The 17,132-nt window shown below is 49.9% G+C and overlaps 1 protein-coding gene across 1 annotated transcript in view; it reads right to left on the bottom strand.

Moving 5' to 3' along the window:
• Positions 1-11,497, bottom strand: part of LOC123768724 (adipolin) — a 50,457-nt gene extending 38,960 nt beyond the window's left edge. Inside the window, exon 1 of the mRNA XM_045759433.2 lies at positions 11,344-11,497. The gene's annotated coding sequence lies outside the window, so the exon portion shown is untranslated. The remainder of the gene's footprint in view (positions 1-11,343) is intronic.
• Positions 11,498-17,132: the final 5,635 nt, after the last annotated feature.

The following is a 17,132-nucleotide window of genomic DNA, read 5'->3' as shown; positions in this document are numbered from 1 at the left end:
CTGCTGATGTTATCTTGTTTGTGCGATGCTATGATAAGCTTGATAACATTTTCCGAAGAGGGAAGATATCCTTTCCTATCTATATCTATATCCTTTCAGGATATAATTATCACGGAATCTCTCTCTCTCTCTGCCTATCATTCATTTCCTTGTTCTGTCTCTCATTTCGTACCCAAGCCGTTGAAACAACGCCAGTGTTCAACATCAACTCTACTCTAAAGCATCTAACTCTAATTCTACTCTGAAGCATGTAACACTAACTCTAAACTACCTAACTCTTAACTCTAAACTACCTAACTCTTAACTCTAAACTACCTAACTCTTAACTCTAAACTACCTAACTCTTAACTCTAAACTACCTAACTCTTAACTCTAAACTACCTAACTCTTAACTCTAAACTACCTAACTCTTAACTCTAAACCATCTTGTAAGGCCTCAATCATTTCTCATAGATACACCACTGAAGCAAACAAAATATATATAAAGGATAGAATATCCTTCTATATAAATGATAGAATATTCTTCTATAGAAAGGATAGAATGTTTCGAGGGATAATAGTAGAAGTGATCAGAGAGTAATTTGCTACTACATGTGTCACAGATATGTGAAGGGTGTGCACATCTGTCACACATCTGTCACAATGTTCACAGTAGAAGCTGAACCCGAGGACCATGAACACCGCCACAGTCACTTTCTATGTAGCCACTGAAAACTTCAGCGGAAATTGATCTGACATCGCTAACGTGGATTTGACATCAAATGACGTTGAATTAACGTCACGCGAGCATCTTGCGTCTCACCCACGCAGTGTTTTTCTGGTGTTTTGTGAAGCTTACGCTATATACATACATGGTGAGGCAGGATATAATGTTTCTCCCGTGTTCATCTATAGTATTGAGGGCCTCTCGGTGGTGGACCGGTTGACGGAAGGAGTTGATGACTCTTCAACTGGCGTTGATGTTGCCTCGCTGAGGCACGTCAAGCGGGTATCTTAAGTCTGGAGTCACCGTCGGTGGATCTACGCTGCGAGATACGCCAAAGACAGTCATATTTCCCAAATGTTGGGAGCGGTGACTAAAGCCAGGGGCCCCGGGAGTGAGATCACTGGGGATCAGATGCATGTGGGTGGAGGAGGAGCCGCCCTTCACGACCCTCTCCCTCAGTTTGGGACTAGGAGACGCCCCCCTCACGACCCCCTCCCTCAGTTTGGTGCCACGTGTAATAAATACGACCTCATAATGCACGCGAACGTATAATTTAGCTCGCAAGCTCGCCTCTTCCAGCCAGAGGGATCTGCGCCCACCAGAAGACTGCAATGTGTAGGTTTTCTCACCTTTCCCGACGGCGTAGGTGGCGACCGGCGCCTTGGCACCCCCACCACCACTACTAGACCCTGGCCCCACCACCACTACTACTACCAGTCCCTGGCCCCACCACCACTACTACCAGTCCCTGGCCCCAACCACCACTACCAGTCCCTGTCGTCAGTACCAGCTCCTGTCGGGTCCCCCGGAAAGTGGCCTGGTTGTCCCTCAGGTCTCGGGTTCCAAGTCAACTACAGCACCCACTTCACCATTGTCTTCCATCCTCCTCGCTCAATATTTCTCTCCTAATATCTTATTGTCCCGAATGATGGCAGTGTTCACGTTGAATTGAAAGCAAGTGATGACTCCGAGAGATCTTCTACTGACCCAGGCCCGGGTCAGTAGTTGTTGTACAATATATTATATGATGCTTCTCTCGTCTCCTTTCTAGAGAGTACATTTTGAGAGCTGTGAGACGGTGCCTACAACTTAGGTCCTTCTTTACCCATGTCCATGTGTGTGTGGTGCATGTTCTCTGTGTTCCCTCTGTGTCGGACATCACTCCTGCCCTGAAGGAGGAAGTGAGAGTGCTGAACACCTCTCCAGGCAAAGAGTGTTCAACAAAGAATAAGTAAGAGTGTTCCCCGGTATAGAACAAGTGATATGAACAGCTGGAACGTTGTGGTGGAATCACTGAATATAAAAGGTTTGTGTCTGTGGGGTCTGTGTTTGTGAGTCTTTGTCACTTGTGCTGTAAAGGTCTGTGAGTACAAGTGACGAGATGAACAATCCAAAGCTCCCCCTCCCCCTTGAGTTGTTCTTCAATCCGGATCACAAGGTTCTTGGGGTTCTTCCTATATGGCTGTGGTGTACCTGTTGCCATGGCTGTAGCATCACTCACAGGATGAGTGATGCTGCCCAATAAACTCGCCCTTCAGGGCCCCAAAAAATATATTAAAATTACAAATTTTGAACGTTCTCATAAGCCACTGAACCGGTTTCCTGATCGATGCTGTATTTGCTTTTTCTTATGCGACCTGTGCGTCTTGGGAATAAGACGATTTCATAAGAAACAGTGGAATTATAAGCACTTCAAATGGAAGAAATGCTTCCAATTCCACTTAATTGACAAGGAAACAAGAAATAGGTGAGGACAAGTAGATAGATGATCTAGGAATTAGTGTTAGAAGATTACAAGACAATAAGAATGGTAGGAATAGAGGTTCCGATAAGAGAAAGACGATACAATTGGTTCTCGTGGCGCAGTGGCTAGCGCACTCGCCCCACCTCGTCAACAATGTCGACTCGCTTCGAGTCCCGGGTAGGGAGGGGTCGACCGTTGCTGTCACAGGGACCACCGGGTCACAGGGACCACCCTGCCACAGGGACCACCCTGCCACAAGGACCACCCTGCCACAGGGACCACCGGGTCACAGGGACCACCCTGCCACAGGGACCACCGGGTCACAGGGACCACCCTGCCACAGGGATCACCGGGTCACAGGGACCACCGGGCCACAGGGACCACCCTGCCACAGGGACCCCCCTGCCACAGGGACCACCAGGTCACAGGGACCACCTTGCCACTGGGACCACCCTGCCACAGGGACCACCAGGTCACAGGGGCCACCCTGCCACAGAAACCACCTTGCCACAGGGACCACCAGGTCACAGGGACCACCAGGTCACAGGGACCACCGGGCCACAGGGACCACTCTGCCATAGGGACCACCCTGCCACAGGGACCACCAAGTCACAGGGACCACCCTGCCACAGGGACCACCAGGTCACAGGGACCACCCTGCCACAGGGACCACCAAGTCACAGGGACCACCCTGCCACAGGGACCACCAAGTCACAGGGACCACCCTGCCACAGGGACCACCAGGTCACAGGGACCACCCTGCCACAGGGACCACCCTGCCACAAGGACCACGCTGCCACAGGGACCACCTTGCCACAGGGACCACCCTGCCACAGGGACCACCAAGTCACAGGGACCACCTTGCCACAGGGACCACCAGGTCACAGGGACCACCGGGACCTCCGGGCCACAGGGACCACCCTGCCACAGGGACCACTTTGCCACAGGGACCACCCTGCCACAGGAACCACCCTGCCACAGGAACCACCCTGCCACAGGGACCACCCTGCCACAGGGACCACCCTGCCACAGGGACCACCCTGCCACAGGGACTACCCTGCCACAGGAACCACCCTCCCACAGGGACCACCCTGCCACAGGAACCACCCTGTAACAGGGACCACCCTGCCACAGGGACCACCCTGCCACAGGGACCACCCTGCCACAGGGACCACCCTGCCACAGGGACCACCCTGCCACAGGAACCACCCTGTAACAGGGACCACCCTGCCACAGGAACCACCCTGTAACAGGGACCACCCTGCCACAGGGACCACCCTGCCACAGGGACCACCCTGCCACAGGGACCACCCTGCCACAGGGACCACTTTGCCACAGGGACCACCCTGCCACAGGAACCACCCTGCCACAGGAACCACCCTGCCACAGGGACCACCCTGCCACAGGGACCACCCTGCCACAGGGACCACCCTGCCACAGGAACCACCCTCCCACAGGGACCACCCTGCCACAGGAACCACCCTGTAACAGGGACCACCCTGCCACAGGGACCACCCTGCCACAGGGACCACCCTGCCACAGGGACCACCATGCCACAGGGACCACCCTGTAACAGGGACCACCAGGTCACAGGGACCACCCTGCCACAGGGACCACCTTGCCACAGGGACCACCCTGCCACAGGGTCCACCCTGCCACAGGGACCACCCTGCCACAGGGACCACCAGGTCACAGGGCCCACCCTGCCACAGGGACCACCAGGTCACAGGGACCACCCTACCACAGGGACCACCCTGTAACAGGGACCACCCTGCCACAGGGACCACCCTGCCACAGGGACCACCCTGCCACAGGGACCACCCTGCCACAGGGACCACCCTGCCACAGGGACCACCAGGTCACAGGGACCACCCTGCCACAGGGACCACCAGGTCACAAGGACCACCCTACCACAGGGACCACCCTGTAACAGGGACCACCCTGCCACAGGGACCATCCTGCCACAGGGACCACCGGGTTACAGGGACCACCCTGTAACAGGGACCACCCTGCCACAGGTACCACCCTGCCACAGGGACCTCCGGGCCACAGGGACCACCGGGTCACAGGGACCACCGGGTCACAGGGACCACCCTGCCACAGGGACCACCCTGCCACAGGGACCACCCTGCCACAGGGACCACTTTGCCACAGGGTCCACCCTGCCACAGGGACCACCCTGCCACAGGGACCACCCTGCCACAGGGACCACCAGGTCACAGGGACCACCCTGCCACAGGGACCACCAGGTCACAGGGACCACCCTGCCACAGGGACCACTAGGTCACAAGGACCACCCTACCACAGGGACCTCCGGGTCACAGGGACCACCGGGCCACAGGGACCACCCTGCCACAGGGACCTCCCTGCCACAGGGACCACCGGGTCACAAGGACCATCGGGTCACAGGGACCACCCTGCCACAGGGACCACCGGGTCACAGGGACCACCGGGACCACCCTGCCACAGGGACCACCCTGCCACAGGGACCACCCTGCCACAGGGACCACCCTGCCACAGGGACCACTTTGCCACAGGGACCACCCTGCCACAGGGACCACCCTGCCACAGGGACCACCGGGTCACAGGGACCACCGGGACCACCCTGCCACAGGGACCACCCTGCCACAGGGACCACCCTGCCACAGGGACCACCGGGTCACAGGGACCACCGGGTCACAGGGACCATCGGGTCACAGGGATCTCAGCCCTGAGGGTAACTCTACTCCCAGACGTCTCAAAGAGGCTCCGCCACGCGAGAAAAGTCTTCAGAACAAACAAATATCGACCTAATAAACCTTGGGAACTATTTTCTCATCAAACCCATAAATAGTTCGACCTAATTAGCTTACACATTCTGAGACGGCGGATTCCTGTCCGTCAACGACTCCTGAATCACTGGAAAACAAACTTGGCGGTATTGGATTGTTTTAGATGAGGTAGGTAGGGTGTAGTTTGTGGCGGGTGGGGGGTGGGGGGGAGGGCTGCTTGTAGCCTGGCCATAACAGTCTGGTTGACCACGGGGGGTTGGGGGGTTGGGTGGGGGTGAAGCTGGGAACCACAGCAAGGTAACTCTTGTTCTTCATTGTCAAGGATATAAGGCTCTAGTTCTCACCTAGTTGTACTCGCCTGGTTGTGCTTGCGGGGGTTGAGCTTTGGCTCTTTGGTCCCGCCTCTCGACTGTCAGTCAACTAGCCTCAACTGCCAATCAACAGGATCAGAACTGTCAATCAATCTAGCGTGTGTGTGTGTGTGTAGCTCGAATTATCCCGCAGCCGAGCGACGACTCTTTCCAGATCTTTTGAGACGTAGTTTGTGCTTGTTAGTGAAGCTGAGTGGGTGGTTAGGGGGGGGGGGGAGGGTACACGCCTCCAGGAGTTTTGGCTCTCTTAGTGACCGGAGTGTGTTTGTCTGTCATTAGAAGGGGAGCGACCCGGCGGTTCCCGGGTCTCTAGCCCCAGCCGTCCTCGCGGCCCGGTCCTCGACCAGGCCTTCTTTTTGTTACACACCCCCATGAAGCAGCCCGTAGCAGCTGTCTAACTCCCAGGTACCTATTTACTGCTAGGTGAACAGGGACATCAGGGTGAAAGAACTTCTGCCCATTTGTTTCCGCATCCCCCGGGGATCGAACCCAGAGCCTCAGGACTAAGAATCCGAAGCGCCGTTCACTCAGCGCCCTCTTCACTACACAAAATCATCATGTAGCCCTCTTAACTACACAAAATCATCACTGTAGCCCCTCTACACTACACAAAATCATCACTGTAGCCCTCTTAACTACACAAAATCATCACTGTAGCCCTCTTAACTACACAAAATCATCACTGTAGCCCTCTTAACTACACAAAATCATCACTGTAGCCCCTCTACACTTCACAAAATCATCACTGTAGCCCTCTTAACTACACAAAATCATCACTGTAGCCCTCTTAACTACACAAAATCATCACTGTAGCCCTCTTAACTACACAAAATCATCACTGTAGCCCTCTTAACTACACAAAATCATCACTGTAGCCCTCTTAACTACACAAAATCATCACTGTAACATTCTCCTAATTTAGCGAGATTGGAAATTAGTAGTCTCAAGCTACCAATTTCTAGTCTGCCCAAGAGTTGGGCGAGGCTCTAGCTCCGAGTCTCCGGCTCCAGCCTCGAACACACAGGTACTCAAACATCCTCAATTTTTGTTTTAAAGATATACGCGTTGTGCTTATTTTCTCCCATATAATAGGTTCTGTTGATTTATTCAATATAATTCAGATGTTTTGATTTCTTCAATATATTTTAAGTGATGTTTTTAGTTTTTAAAATACTTTTATAGATTGAACGTTCTTGAGTCTTTTTGTGGTTTAATTATGTACATTTAAACGCAAATTTCAATTTAATTATTTTTTTTGTGTAATTCCTTTAATAAAACTTAGGCGGTTTGCGAGAGATATTAAGGATCTTGACTGTACTCACCTAGTTGTGCTTGCGGGGGTTGAGCTTTGGCTCTTTGGTCCCACCTCTCAGCTGTCAATCAACTGGTGTATAGATTCTAAGGCCTATTGGACTCTATTATATCTCCATTTGGGACTGTGTATGGAGTCTGCCTCCACCACATCACTGCCTAACCCTGTGTATAGCTTGTTGCAGAACAGAAGGATTATGCTTGATACCTGGTTGATACCTGGTTGATGGGGTTCTGTGAGTTCTTCTACTCCCCTGACTTGTGAGAGTTTGGTCCACCAGGCTGCTGCTTGGAGCGGTCATACGCGCTCATATTCCTGTTAAAACTCAAGTCAGCCTTGACAGTTTGAAAGTAGCTTTTGCGTTGCCCGTAGACGACTGTCTAGTATAACACGACATAACTCAAGACACGTACAGTCTTAAACTGTGTCAGTCAAACTTGGGTAACAGTCTCGTCACGTCTGGCTCCAGTGTCGTCTGCTGGCTTTCCACTACGTGTTGGGACCATCTACCAAAGCCACATATTCAATAGAAACACATATTTAATAGAAATATTATTGAATCTGCTTTAATAACGATTACAAAATCATGTTCATTTGATACATCATGTTATTATGATCTCTGTGTGTAACAAAATCATGTAATTTGAACATTAGCAGTGGTTTGTATAATTTAGATCCATTTTTGATTGATCAGTTAAAGAGCGATTTGAGTGGGATCATTAATACACATTTATATAAATAATTCCTTATTAATATCCCCTTATCTCATTAAAGACATTGTTTCTCACCTCATTCCTGCCTATTTATCCACACCACTGAGCTGTAAATCCATCCTTCTGAAGATGTATTAATAAATACGAAAGTACTTGAGGAAATTTTCTGTCTTGAACCTTTCTCCCTCCCTAGTCTGACATTGTCTGACGCATTTATATATATATATATATATATATATATATATATATATATATATATATATATATATATATATATATATATATATATATATATATAATATATATATATATATATATATATATATATATATATATATATATAACTTTAGAACACTTTCCCACCAGGAGACTCGAACCCTAGCCAGCACAGAAGCCTTCCAGCAACTGGCATAACAGGTATGGAAGCTGGAAGGCTTCTGTGCTGGCTAGGGTTCGAGTCTCCTGGTGGGAAAGTGTTCTAAAGTTATATATATATATATATATATATATATATATATATATATATATATATATATATATATATATATATATATATATATATATATATATATATATAATATATAATATTTGCTCCGGTATACACTTATGTATACCAGCGCGTTTGACAACATGAGTATTTTAACACCGTAATACCTACCAAGTCTGTATATGTTAATATACATACAAGTGTGTGTATATTATGCAGAATAAAGTTAAAGAGATTGTTGAACCAGATGTTACAGTAACCAAATATTGAAGGATGGCCGCCTGTACAAGTTTATTATTATATTTCCTAGTGTCTTGGGAGTGTTTTGAACGGCTTGTCCGCGCCCTCTTCCTCTGCTTGGCAAGCTAACTCTTTCTTAGAAGAGTACGGTGTTTCTTGTAGCAATATGCACATGTCTGCTTGTACTACCTGCAGGCACTTGCTTATCTCATCTTGAAGTCTCTTACTTTATCTCATCATCTTGAAGTCTCTTGCTTGCTTATCTCATGATCTTGAAGTCTCTTGCTTGCTTATCTCATGATCTTGAAGTCTCTTGCTTGCTTATCTCATGATCTTGAAGTCTCTTGCTTGCTTATCTCATGATCTTGAAGTCTCTTACTTTATCTCATGATCTTGAAGTCTCTTGCTTGCTTACCTCATGATCTTGAAGTCTCTTGCTTGTTTATCTCATGACCTTGAAGTCTCTTGCTTGCTTATCTCATGATCTTGAAGTCTCTTACTTGCTTATCTCATGATCTTGAAGTCTCTTGCTTGCTTACCTCATGATCTTGAAGTCTCATGCTTGCTTACCTCATGATCTTGAAGTCTCTTACTTGCTTACCTCATGATCTTGAAGTCTCTTCCTTGCTTACCTCATGATCTTGAAGTCTCTTACTTGCTTACCTCATGACTAAGTCCTGTAACGTTGGTTACAGGAGTGTAACTAAATCAAAGCTGTAACCTGATTGGTTAAATGAACAGAGGTTCAGTTCCTGAGTCCATTATGTGCCCCTGTAACCTTTTACACAGTGCATGAGTGTGTGCACTCTAGGGTTGGGTAGTGTTCACTCTAGGGTTGGGTTGGTGTTCACTCTTGGGTTGGGAGTGTTCATTCTAGGGTTGGGTAGTGTTCACTCTAGGGTTGGGTAGTGTTCACTCTAGGGTGGGGTAGTGTTCATTCTAGGGTGGGGTAGTGTTCATTCTAGGGTGGGGTAGTGTTCACTCTAGGGTGGGGTAGTGTTCACTCTAGGGTTGGGTAGTGTTCACTCTAGGGTGGGGTAGTGTTCACTCTAGGGTTGGGTAGTGTTCATTCTAGGGTGGGGTAGTGTTCATTCTAGGGTGGGGAAGTGTTCATTCTAGGGTGGGGTAGTGTTCACTCTAGGGTTGGGTAGTGTTCATTCTAGGGTGGGGTAGTGTTCACTCTAGGGTGGGGTAGTGTTCACTCTAGGGTGGGGTAGTGTTCACTCTAGGGTTGGGTAGTGTTCACTCTAGGGTTGGGTAGTGTTCACTCTAGGGTTGGGTAGTGTTCACTCTAGGGTTGGGTAGTGTTCACTCTAGGGTTGGGTAGTGTTCACTCTAGGGTTGGGTAGTGTTCACTCTAGGGTTGGGTAGTGTTCACTCTAGGGTTGGGTAGTGTTCAGTTTAGGGTTGGGTAGTGTTCACTCTAGGGTTGAGTAGTGTTCACTCTAGGGTTGGGTAGTGTTCACTCTAGGGTTGGGTAGTGTTCACTCTAGGGGTTGGGTATAGAGTTCACTTTAGGGTTGGGTAGTGTTCACTCTTGGGTTGGTAGTGTTCACTCTAGCGTGGGGTAGTGTTCACTCTAGGGTCGAGTAGTGTTCACTCTAGGGTGGTGAGAGTTCACTCTAGGGTTGGGTCGTGTTCACTCTAGGGTTGGGTAGTGTTCACTCTAGGGTTTGGTAGTGTTCACTCTAGGGGTTTGGTAGTGTTCACTCTAGGGGTTTGGTAGTGTTCACTCTAGAGGTTGGGGTAGTGTTCACTCTGGGGGTTGGGGTAGTGTTTCCTCTAGGGTGGTGAGTGTTCACTCTAGGGGTTGGGGTAGTGTTCACTCTAGGGTCGGGTAGTGTTCACTCTAGGGTTGGGTAGTGTTCACTCTAGGGTCGGGTAGTGTTCACTCTAGGGTTGGGTAGTGTTCACTCTAGGGGTTGAGACAGTGTTCACTCTAGGGTTGGGTCGTATACACTTTAGGGTCGGGTAGTGTTCACTTTAGGGTCGGGTAGTGTTCACTCTAGGGTGGGGTAGTGTTCACTCTAGTGGGGTAGTGTTCACTCTAGGGTGGGGTAGTGTTCACTCTAGGGTGGGGTAGTGTTCACTCTAGGGTGGGGTAGTGTTCACTCTAGGGTTGGGTAGTGTTCACTCCAAGGGTGGGGTAGTGTTCACTCTAGGGGTTGGGGTAGTGTTCACTCTTGGGTTGGGAGTGTTCACTCGAGGGTCGGGAAGTGTTTACTTTAGGGTCGGGTAGTGTTCACTCTAGGGTCAGGTAGTGTTCACTCTTGAGCTACCCATAACTTGAGGGTTAGGTAGTGTTCACTCGAGAGCTGGGTAGTGTTCACTGTATGGTTGGGTAGCGTTTATTGTAGGGATGAATAGTGTTCACTCTAGAGTCTGAAAAGTGTTCACTCCAGGGTTGAATAACAGTACCCACTAAATTGTCCCCTCGAACCAAAATTAAAACGAGTGAATACTCGCACATTCTTAACTTTTCACTCAACTTTCTTACATGGTCGTAGCCTCAGAGTGAAGCCACAGAGTTCGCTTTTAACACCTTCTGATCACCCGGCATACCTCGAGTTAAATTGCACCTTTCACATGAGTGCTTTCACTCTAGTATAGTTGGAAAATAGATAATGAATAGCTGTAAGACCATTAGTTTACGAAGTAATGGGTTGAATATTATACCCTATTGTCGTAGCGTGTTAAATTTTGCCCTGAGTTTATTGGGTGGCGCCACTCATCCTGTGAGTGTACACACCGCCATAGCAGCATGTACAATACTCCCCAATAGGAAGAAAACCCGCTGGGTTGTTCATCCTGTCACTTGTTCCCAGACACAGCTGGGACTTGCTTAACTGTGTCGAGTGAACAGCTCCTCAAAGTAGAAGATTAACATCTGTCAACCTTTAAACATCTTACAATAATGAACTATGGATAGTTCATTTTGATCAGTGCTTCGTTATATGAAGCGCTGATGGTTCGTAAATAAAACAGCGGGAGGAACTTACCTTAATCAGCGGAGGTGGATGGTCAGGATGCCTCGTTGGTGTGTGGAGTAGAGTGGGATGGAGGAGAGCGCGCGATAGACACGTCCTGCCCTGGCCAGCTCTGGGCCATTACTGAATACTGATCCAGACTCCAGGGTTCACCACTCACACTCCTGGCAAGGTCAGGTGGATGCTCGCTTCCATCTCACGACTACTGGCGCCAGGTCTTCCCCCCCTGGGTGCAAGCGGAACTCCCACGTCACCTGACCCCTCCCAGGGGGACAAACCTGTGACGTCCATGGCCCACAACTACCAATAGACCGCCTTTGTGTGACGTCATTAACTTCCTTTCCAAACCATCTCCTGCCAGACGACATCTCGTGGGTTTGCAAATGTTCCGAAACCTGGGGAGATAATGCCCCGCGCGTCGGAGCGACGTCGCTGGTAGTCGACCCCCATAGCACTATGACATCAATAATATCGGACCAATGGCAGAGTGAGACGTCACGGCCAGGTGACCAATAGTGACACGAGGCCCATGTGCGTGGTAATCTGAGACGCACTTGAGCGGCAGCCACCACTAGATCAGATGATTATTTGTTTGTGTAGAGGCGGCCCGGCAAGAAACGTTAGGCCGAGCAGACGATAAAAGACCTGGACAAAAGGGAGGATAGGGGACGGGTGTGGAGGATTGGGGGAAGGGGGAAGGGGGGGGGGTTAGACCCCATAGCGTCGCGGCCCCACAGCGTCGCGGCCCACTCTCCTCCAAGTCCCACACCGCACTTTGATATGCAAATTTCCGTAAACTCTACACTCATAAATCTCAGAGCAATGAACGAGGGTGAAAGGGAGGGGAAGGGAGATGTGGTAGCCATCTTTTTAGCTAAGATTTTGCAATTGCAAGAGTGTGTGTGTGTGTGTGTGTGTGTGTGTGTGTGTGTGTGTGTGTGTGTGTGTGTGTGTGTGTGTGTGTGTGTGTGTGTGTGTTGCATGTCTGTGGTACAGGGAGGGACGTCCACTTCGGAGGGCATAGTGTGGCATAGATCACCATCTTTACCGCAGCTTCCAACCTGTTTCTTCTCATACTCCCCGCCGCCGCCCTGGGTACTGTAGGTGTCCTCTGTGTAGGTAGACTGTCTCGGTGTCCCCACCCTCCCCTCATGCCTCGGTGTCCCCACCCTCCCCTCATGCCTCGGTGTCCCCACCCTCTCCTCATGCCTCGGTGTCCCCACCCTCTCCTCATGCCTCGGTGTCCCCACCCTCTCCTCATGCCTCGGTGTCCCCACCCTCTCCTCATGCCTCGGTGTCCCCACCCTCTCCTCATGCCTCGGTGTCCCCACCCTCTCCTCATGCCTCGGTGCCGTTCATCTTGGCGGCATCTAGGTACTGTCTCCCGCGTGTATTATTGCCGTGCTTGTCCGTCTTATCTTACCGTGGGAGACACTGTTTGCGGCAAACAAAGTGAGATAAAGATCTTTTGACTCTATAGAAGGTTTCTCCAAACGGAGCTTTAACGAGCTCAGATTTTTATGACGGAACTGGAACCAGGTTAGGCTCGTATAGCTGTGTAGGACACGTGATGGGAGTGAGCCTATGGGCCCGTGGTCCTCTCTATGGGCCGCTTCATGGGCTCGTGGTCCTCTCTATGGGCCCGTGGGCCGCTCTATGGGCCCGTGGAGCGCTCTATGGGCCCGTGGGGCGCTCTATGGGCCCGTGGGCCGCTCTACGGGCCCGTGGGCCGCTCTATGGGCCTGTAATTACTATTTGTGCCTGCAGGATCGAGCTATTAGCTTTTGAACGGCGCCTTTCTAACCGATTTATTTTTTCCTATGTTATGTCTTCTACATATTCAGTATTTCTAACACGCACGCGCGCACACATCCCCAGAAAGCAGCCCGTAGCAGCTGTCTAACTCCCAGGTACCTATTTACTGCTAGATGAGCAGGGGCATCAGGTGAAAGAAATTACCCAGTTGTTTCTACCTCGACCGGGAATTGTACCCGGACCCTTAGGAACCACTCAAAGAGCTTGCGGGGCGCTTCAAGCAACAGCCTGTTGGACCAAGTTATCACAAGGCAAGCTTGGGCCCCCCAAGCAGGCTTGGGAGTAGAAGAACTCTCAGAACACACTTCAGGCACACTCCAGGTAACTCCAGGCATACTCCAGGCATACTCCAGGCTAAGGTGCCACCCAGCCTTGCTCCCTGCGAGCGAGTAGTAGCCATCTGAGATCGCGTTACCTACTTATGCTGTTCGGGAGATTATAATACAGGAAGCCTACTAGTGCAGCATGACAAGGCGTACCTGGAGGTGATGGAATATACCTGTCATCCTGGGGAGGAGGGGGGGACCTTGGGATATTGTTTGGGACCTTGGGATATTGTTTGGGACCTTGGGATATTGTTTGGGACTTTGGGATATTGTTTGGGACCTTGGGATATTGTTAGGAGACCGAGAGATGTGGTTTGGAACCAAGAGAATATTGCCGTTACTAAAACCTCAAAAATCAAATGAGACTTCCATTTAGATCTGCCTCAGTTCGCGAAGCATTTGTGTATAGATTACAAATTTGTAGAAAGCCCCTTGCCCTTACGAGCTTGGAGGGGCAAGGGTGTGTAGGTTCAGCCCAGCCTCTTAAAATGAGCAGCCCGTCCTCCTAAGATTTCCTAACGTCAAGAAACTGTCTGTACTACAGTGCACCCTGAACTACCAGAGGACCCAAAACAGAAAACGGGACAGTATGTCAATTTCGCTACTATTTTCTAGTACGACGATTTTTGGTCATAGACGATACGTCAAAATGCGACGCTTTGTTAGGAGGACTGGTTGAAACGAGTGTTTACAGTAGTTTACAATATGGTCCTGATGGACCAACAGAAAGTACACTTTTGTATTACTGAATTTGGACCAACGAGAAAAGTTTTTCTAATGTGTGCTAATGAACCCTGACCTAACCATCCCAGATCTAATAACATACGTTATCCGAGGCCTAATATAGTACATATATTTACTATACTATTCCTATGAATATTTAAGTTTGGTCTATAGCCTTATTTTTCCCAACTCTTATAACATAAATAGTAGCAAATTCTAGTGTCTGTCTATCACGTCGATATATATACTCACCTATTTGTGCTTGCGGGAGTTGAGCTTTGGCTCTTTGGTCCCGCCTCTCAACCGTCAATCAACTGGTGATCATCCACATGGTTACACAAATTAATATGTTATCAGGAGGATGGTTGGCCTTAGTCACTGTCACCATTGACTAACTAGGCCTAATTAGTGGGGTTTCGCGAGGTTGTAATGGTTGGGTGATAATGCATTGGGTTTGACCTCCTTAATTAACATATATAATTAGTCACGTAGGCTCAGAGACGTGTTCAGAGTCTTGGCTCTGAACCTACGTGACTGAGCCTAGTCATGTAGGCTCAGAGGGGGGTGGGGGGGTTCAGAGTCTTGGAAATCATTTGTCAAAATTATCCAAGGGGATTCCAACCCCCCATACACAGCTGTGTCGTAATGTAAGTATATATATTCCATATTGTATAACATGTATTGCTTACACAATGGTTACTCTAAAATCCTGCAATTGAAAACATAATCATACACTGTGCCCCCTGTTGTATTTAGTATCCCTGTGATGTATTACGCTGGAATACATTACCCGGAACGGTACTGAACTGATTAGGCCAAACTGACCTCTTGAAGGGTTCTTCATTTTGAAGCTTTGTCTTAAAAATCTCCTCTATATCACCACCATTGCACTTTTACGACTCATTGTACCTGCTTGTGTATACAATGAATTATACATAACTATACATTATTTCTTCAGAAATAAAGATTTGAGGTAAATTATGATAATTGATTAGGAAAATTGTAATGCTGGTTACTTTAAAAATAATAGTAGGAAAATGTGTTCTGAATTTACGCGTTTGTTCATCTTTTGTTCTTTGTCTGCTGTCCCGCCCCCCCACTCCCACCCATCCTAACTCATCCCTCCCCTCTTCCCACCCATCCTAACTCCTCCCTCCCCTCCTCCCACCCATCCTAACTCATCCCTCCCCTCCTCCCACCCATCCTAACTCATCCCTCCCCTCCTCCCACCCATCCTAACTCATCCCTCCCCTCCTCCCACCCATCCTAACTCATCCCTCCCCTCCTCCCACCCATCCTAACTCATCTCTCCCCTCCTCCCACCCATCCTAACTCATCCCTCCCCTCCTCCCACCCATCCTAACTCATCCCTCCCCTCTTCCCACCCATCCTAACTCATCCCTCCCCTCTTCCCACCCATCCTAACTCATCCCTCCCCTCTTCCCACCCATCCTAACTCATCCCTCCCTTCCTCCCACCCATCCTAACTCATCCCTCTTTTCCTCCCACCCATCCTAACTCATCCCTCCCCTCCTCCTAGCCATCCTAACTCATCCCTCCCCTCTTCCCACCCATCCTAACTCATCCCTCCCCTCTTCCCACCCATCCTAACTCATCCCTCCCCTCCTCCCACCCATCCTAACTCATCTCTCCCCTCCTCCCACCCATCCTAACTCCTCCCTCCCCTCCCCCCCACCCATCCTAACTCATCCCTCCCTTCCTCCCACCCATCCTAACTCATCCCTCCCCTCCTCCTAGCCATCCTAACTCATCCCTCCCCTCCTCCCACCCATCCTAACTCATCCCTCCCCTCCTCCTAGCCATCCTAACTCATCCCTCTCTTCCTCCCACCCATCCTAACTCATCCCTCCCCTCCTCCCACCCATCCTAACTCCTCCCTCCCCTCCTCCCACCCATCCTAACTCATCCCCCCCTCCTCCTAGCCATCCTAACTCATCCCTCCCCTCCTCCCATCCATCCTAACTCATCCCTCCCCTCTTCCCACCCATCCTAACTCATCCCTCCCCTCCTCCTAGCCATCCTAACTCATCCCTCTTTTCCTCCCACCCATCCTAACTCATCCCTCCCCTCTTCCCACCCATCCTAACTCATCCCTCTTTTCCTCCCACCCATCCTAACTCATCCCTCCCCTCCTCCCACCCATCCTAACTCATCCCTCTTTTCCTCCCACCCATCCTAACTCATCCCTCCCCTCCTCCTAGCCATCCTAACTCATCCCTCCCCTCCTCCCATCCATCCTAACTCATCCCTCCCCTCTTCCCACCCATCCTAACTCATCCCTCCCCTCCTAGCCATCCTAACTCATCCCTCTTTTCCTCCCACCCATCCTAACTCATCCCTCCCCTCCTCCTAGCCATCCTAACTCATCCCTCTTTTCCTCCCACCCATCCTAACTCATCCCTCCCCTCCTCCCACCCATCCTAACTCATCCCTCTTTTCCTCCCACCCATCCTAACTCATCCCTCCCCTCCTCCTAGCCATCCTAACTCATCCCTCCCCTCCTCCCATCCATCCTAACTCATCCCTCCCCTCTTCCCACCCATCCTAACTCATCCCTCCCCTCCTCCTAGCCATCCTAACTCATCCCTCTTTTCCTCCCACCCATCTTAACTCATCCCTCCCCTCCTCCCACCCATCCTAACTCATCCCTCTCCCCTCAGCCATCCTAACTCTCCCCTCTTTACCCCTCCTCCCCCCTTCCTCAACAGACTCATCCACTTATACACAATTTTACCAATTTCCTCCAATTCGTCAGTCGTCGGCCAGTCTGGGGCGGGCGTCGCGGCTCGTAATTTGCATTTCATAAAATTTTGGGAAGCATTTTCTTGGTATTTCACACGGAATCTAACTTTTTTCGATATAAATATATAAATATATATTAAATGTTATATATATCGATATATAGGCCCTATATAT

The sequence above is a fragment of the Procambarus clarkii genome, chromosome 86 (genome assembly GCF_040958095.1).
Source record: "Procambarus clarkii isolate CNS0578487 chromosome 86, FALCON_Pclarkii_2.0, whole genome shotgun sequence".
Lineage (NCBI taxonomy): Eukaryota > Metazoa > Arthropoda > Malacostraca > Decapoda > Cambaridae > Procambarus > Procambarus clarkii.
The sequence above is the reverse complement of the archived record's forward strand: the minus strand, read 5'-3'. Positions and strand labels throughout refer to the sequence as shown.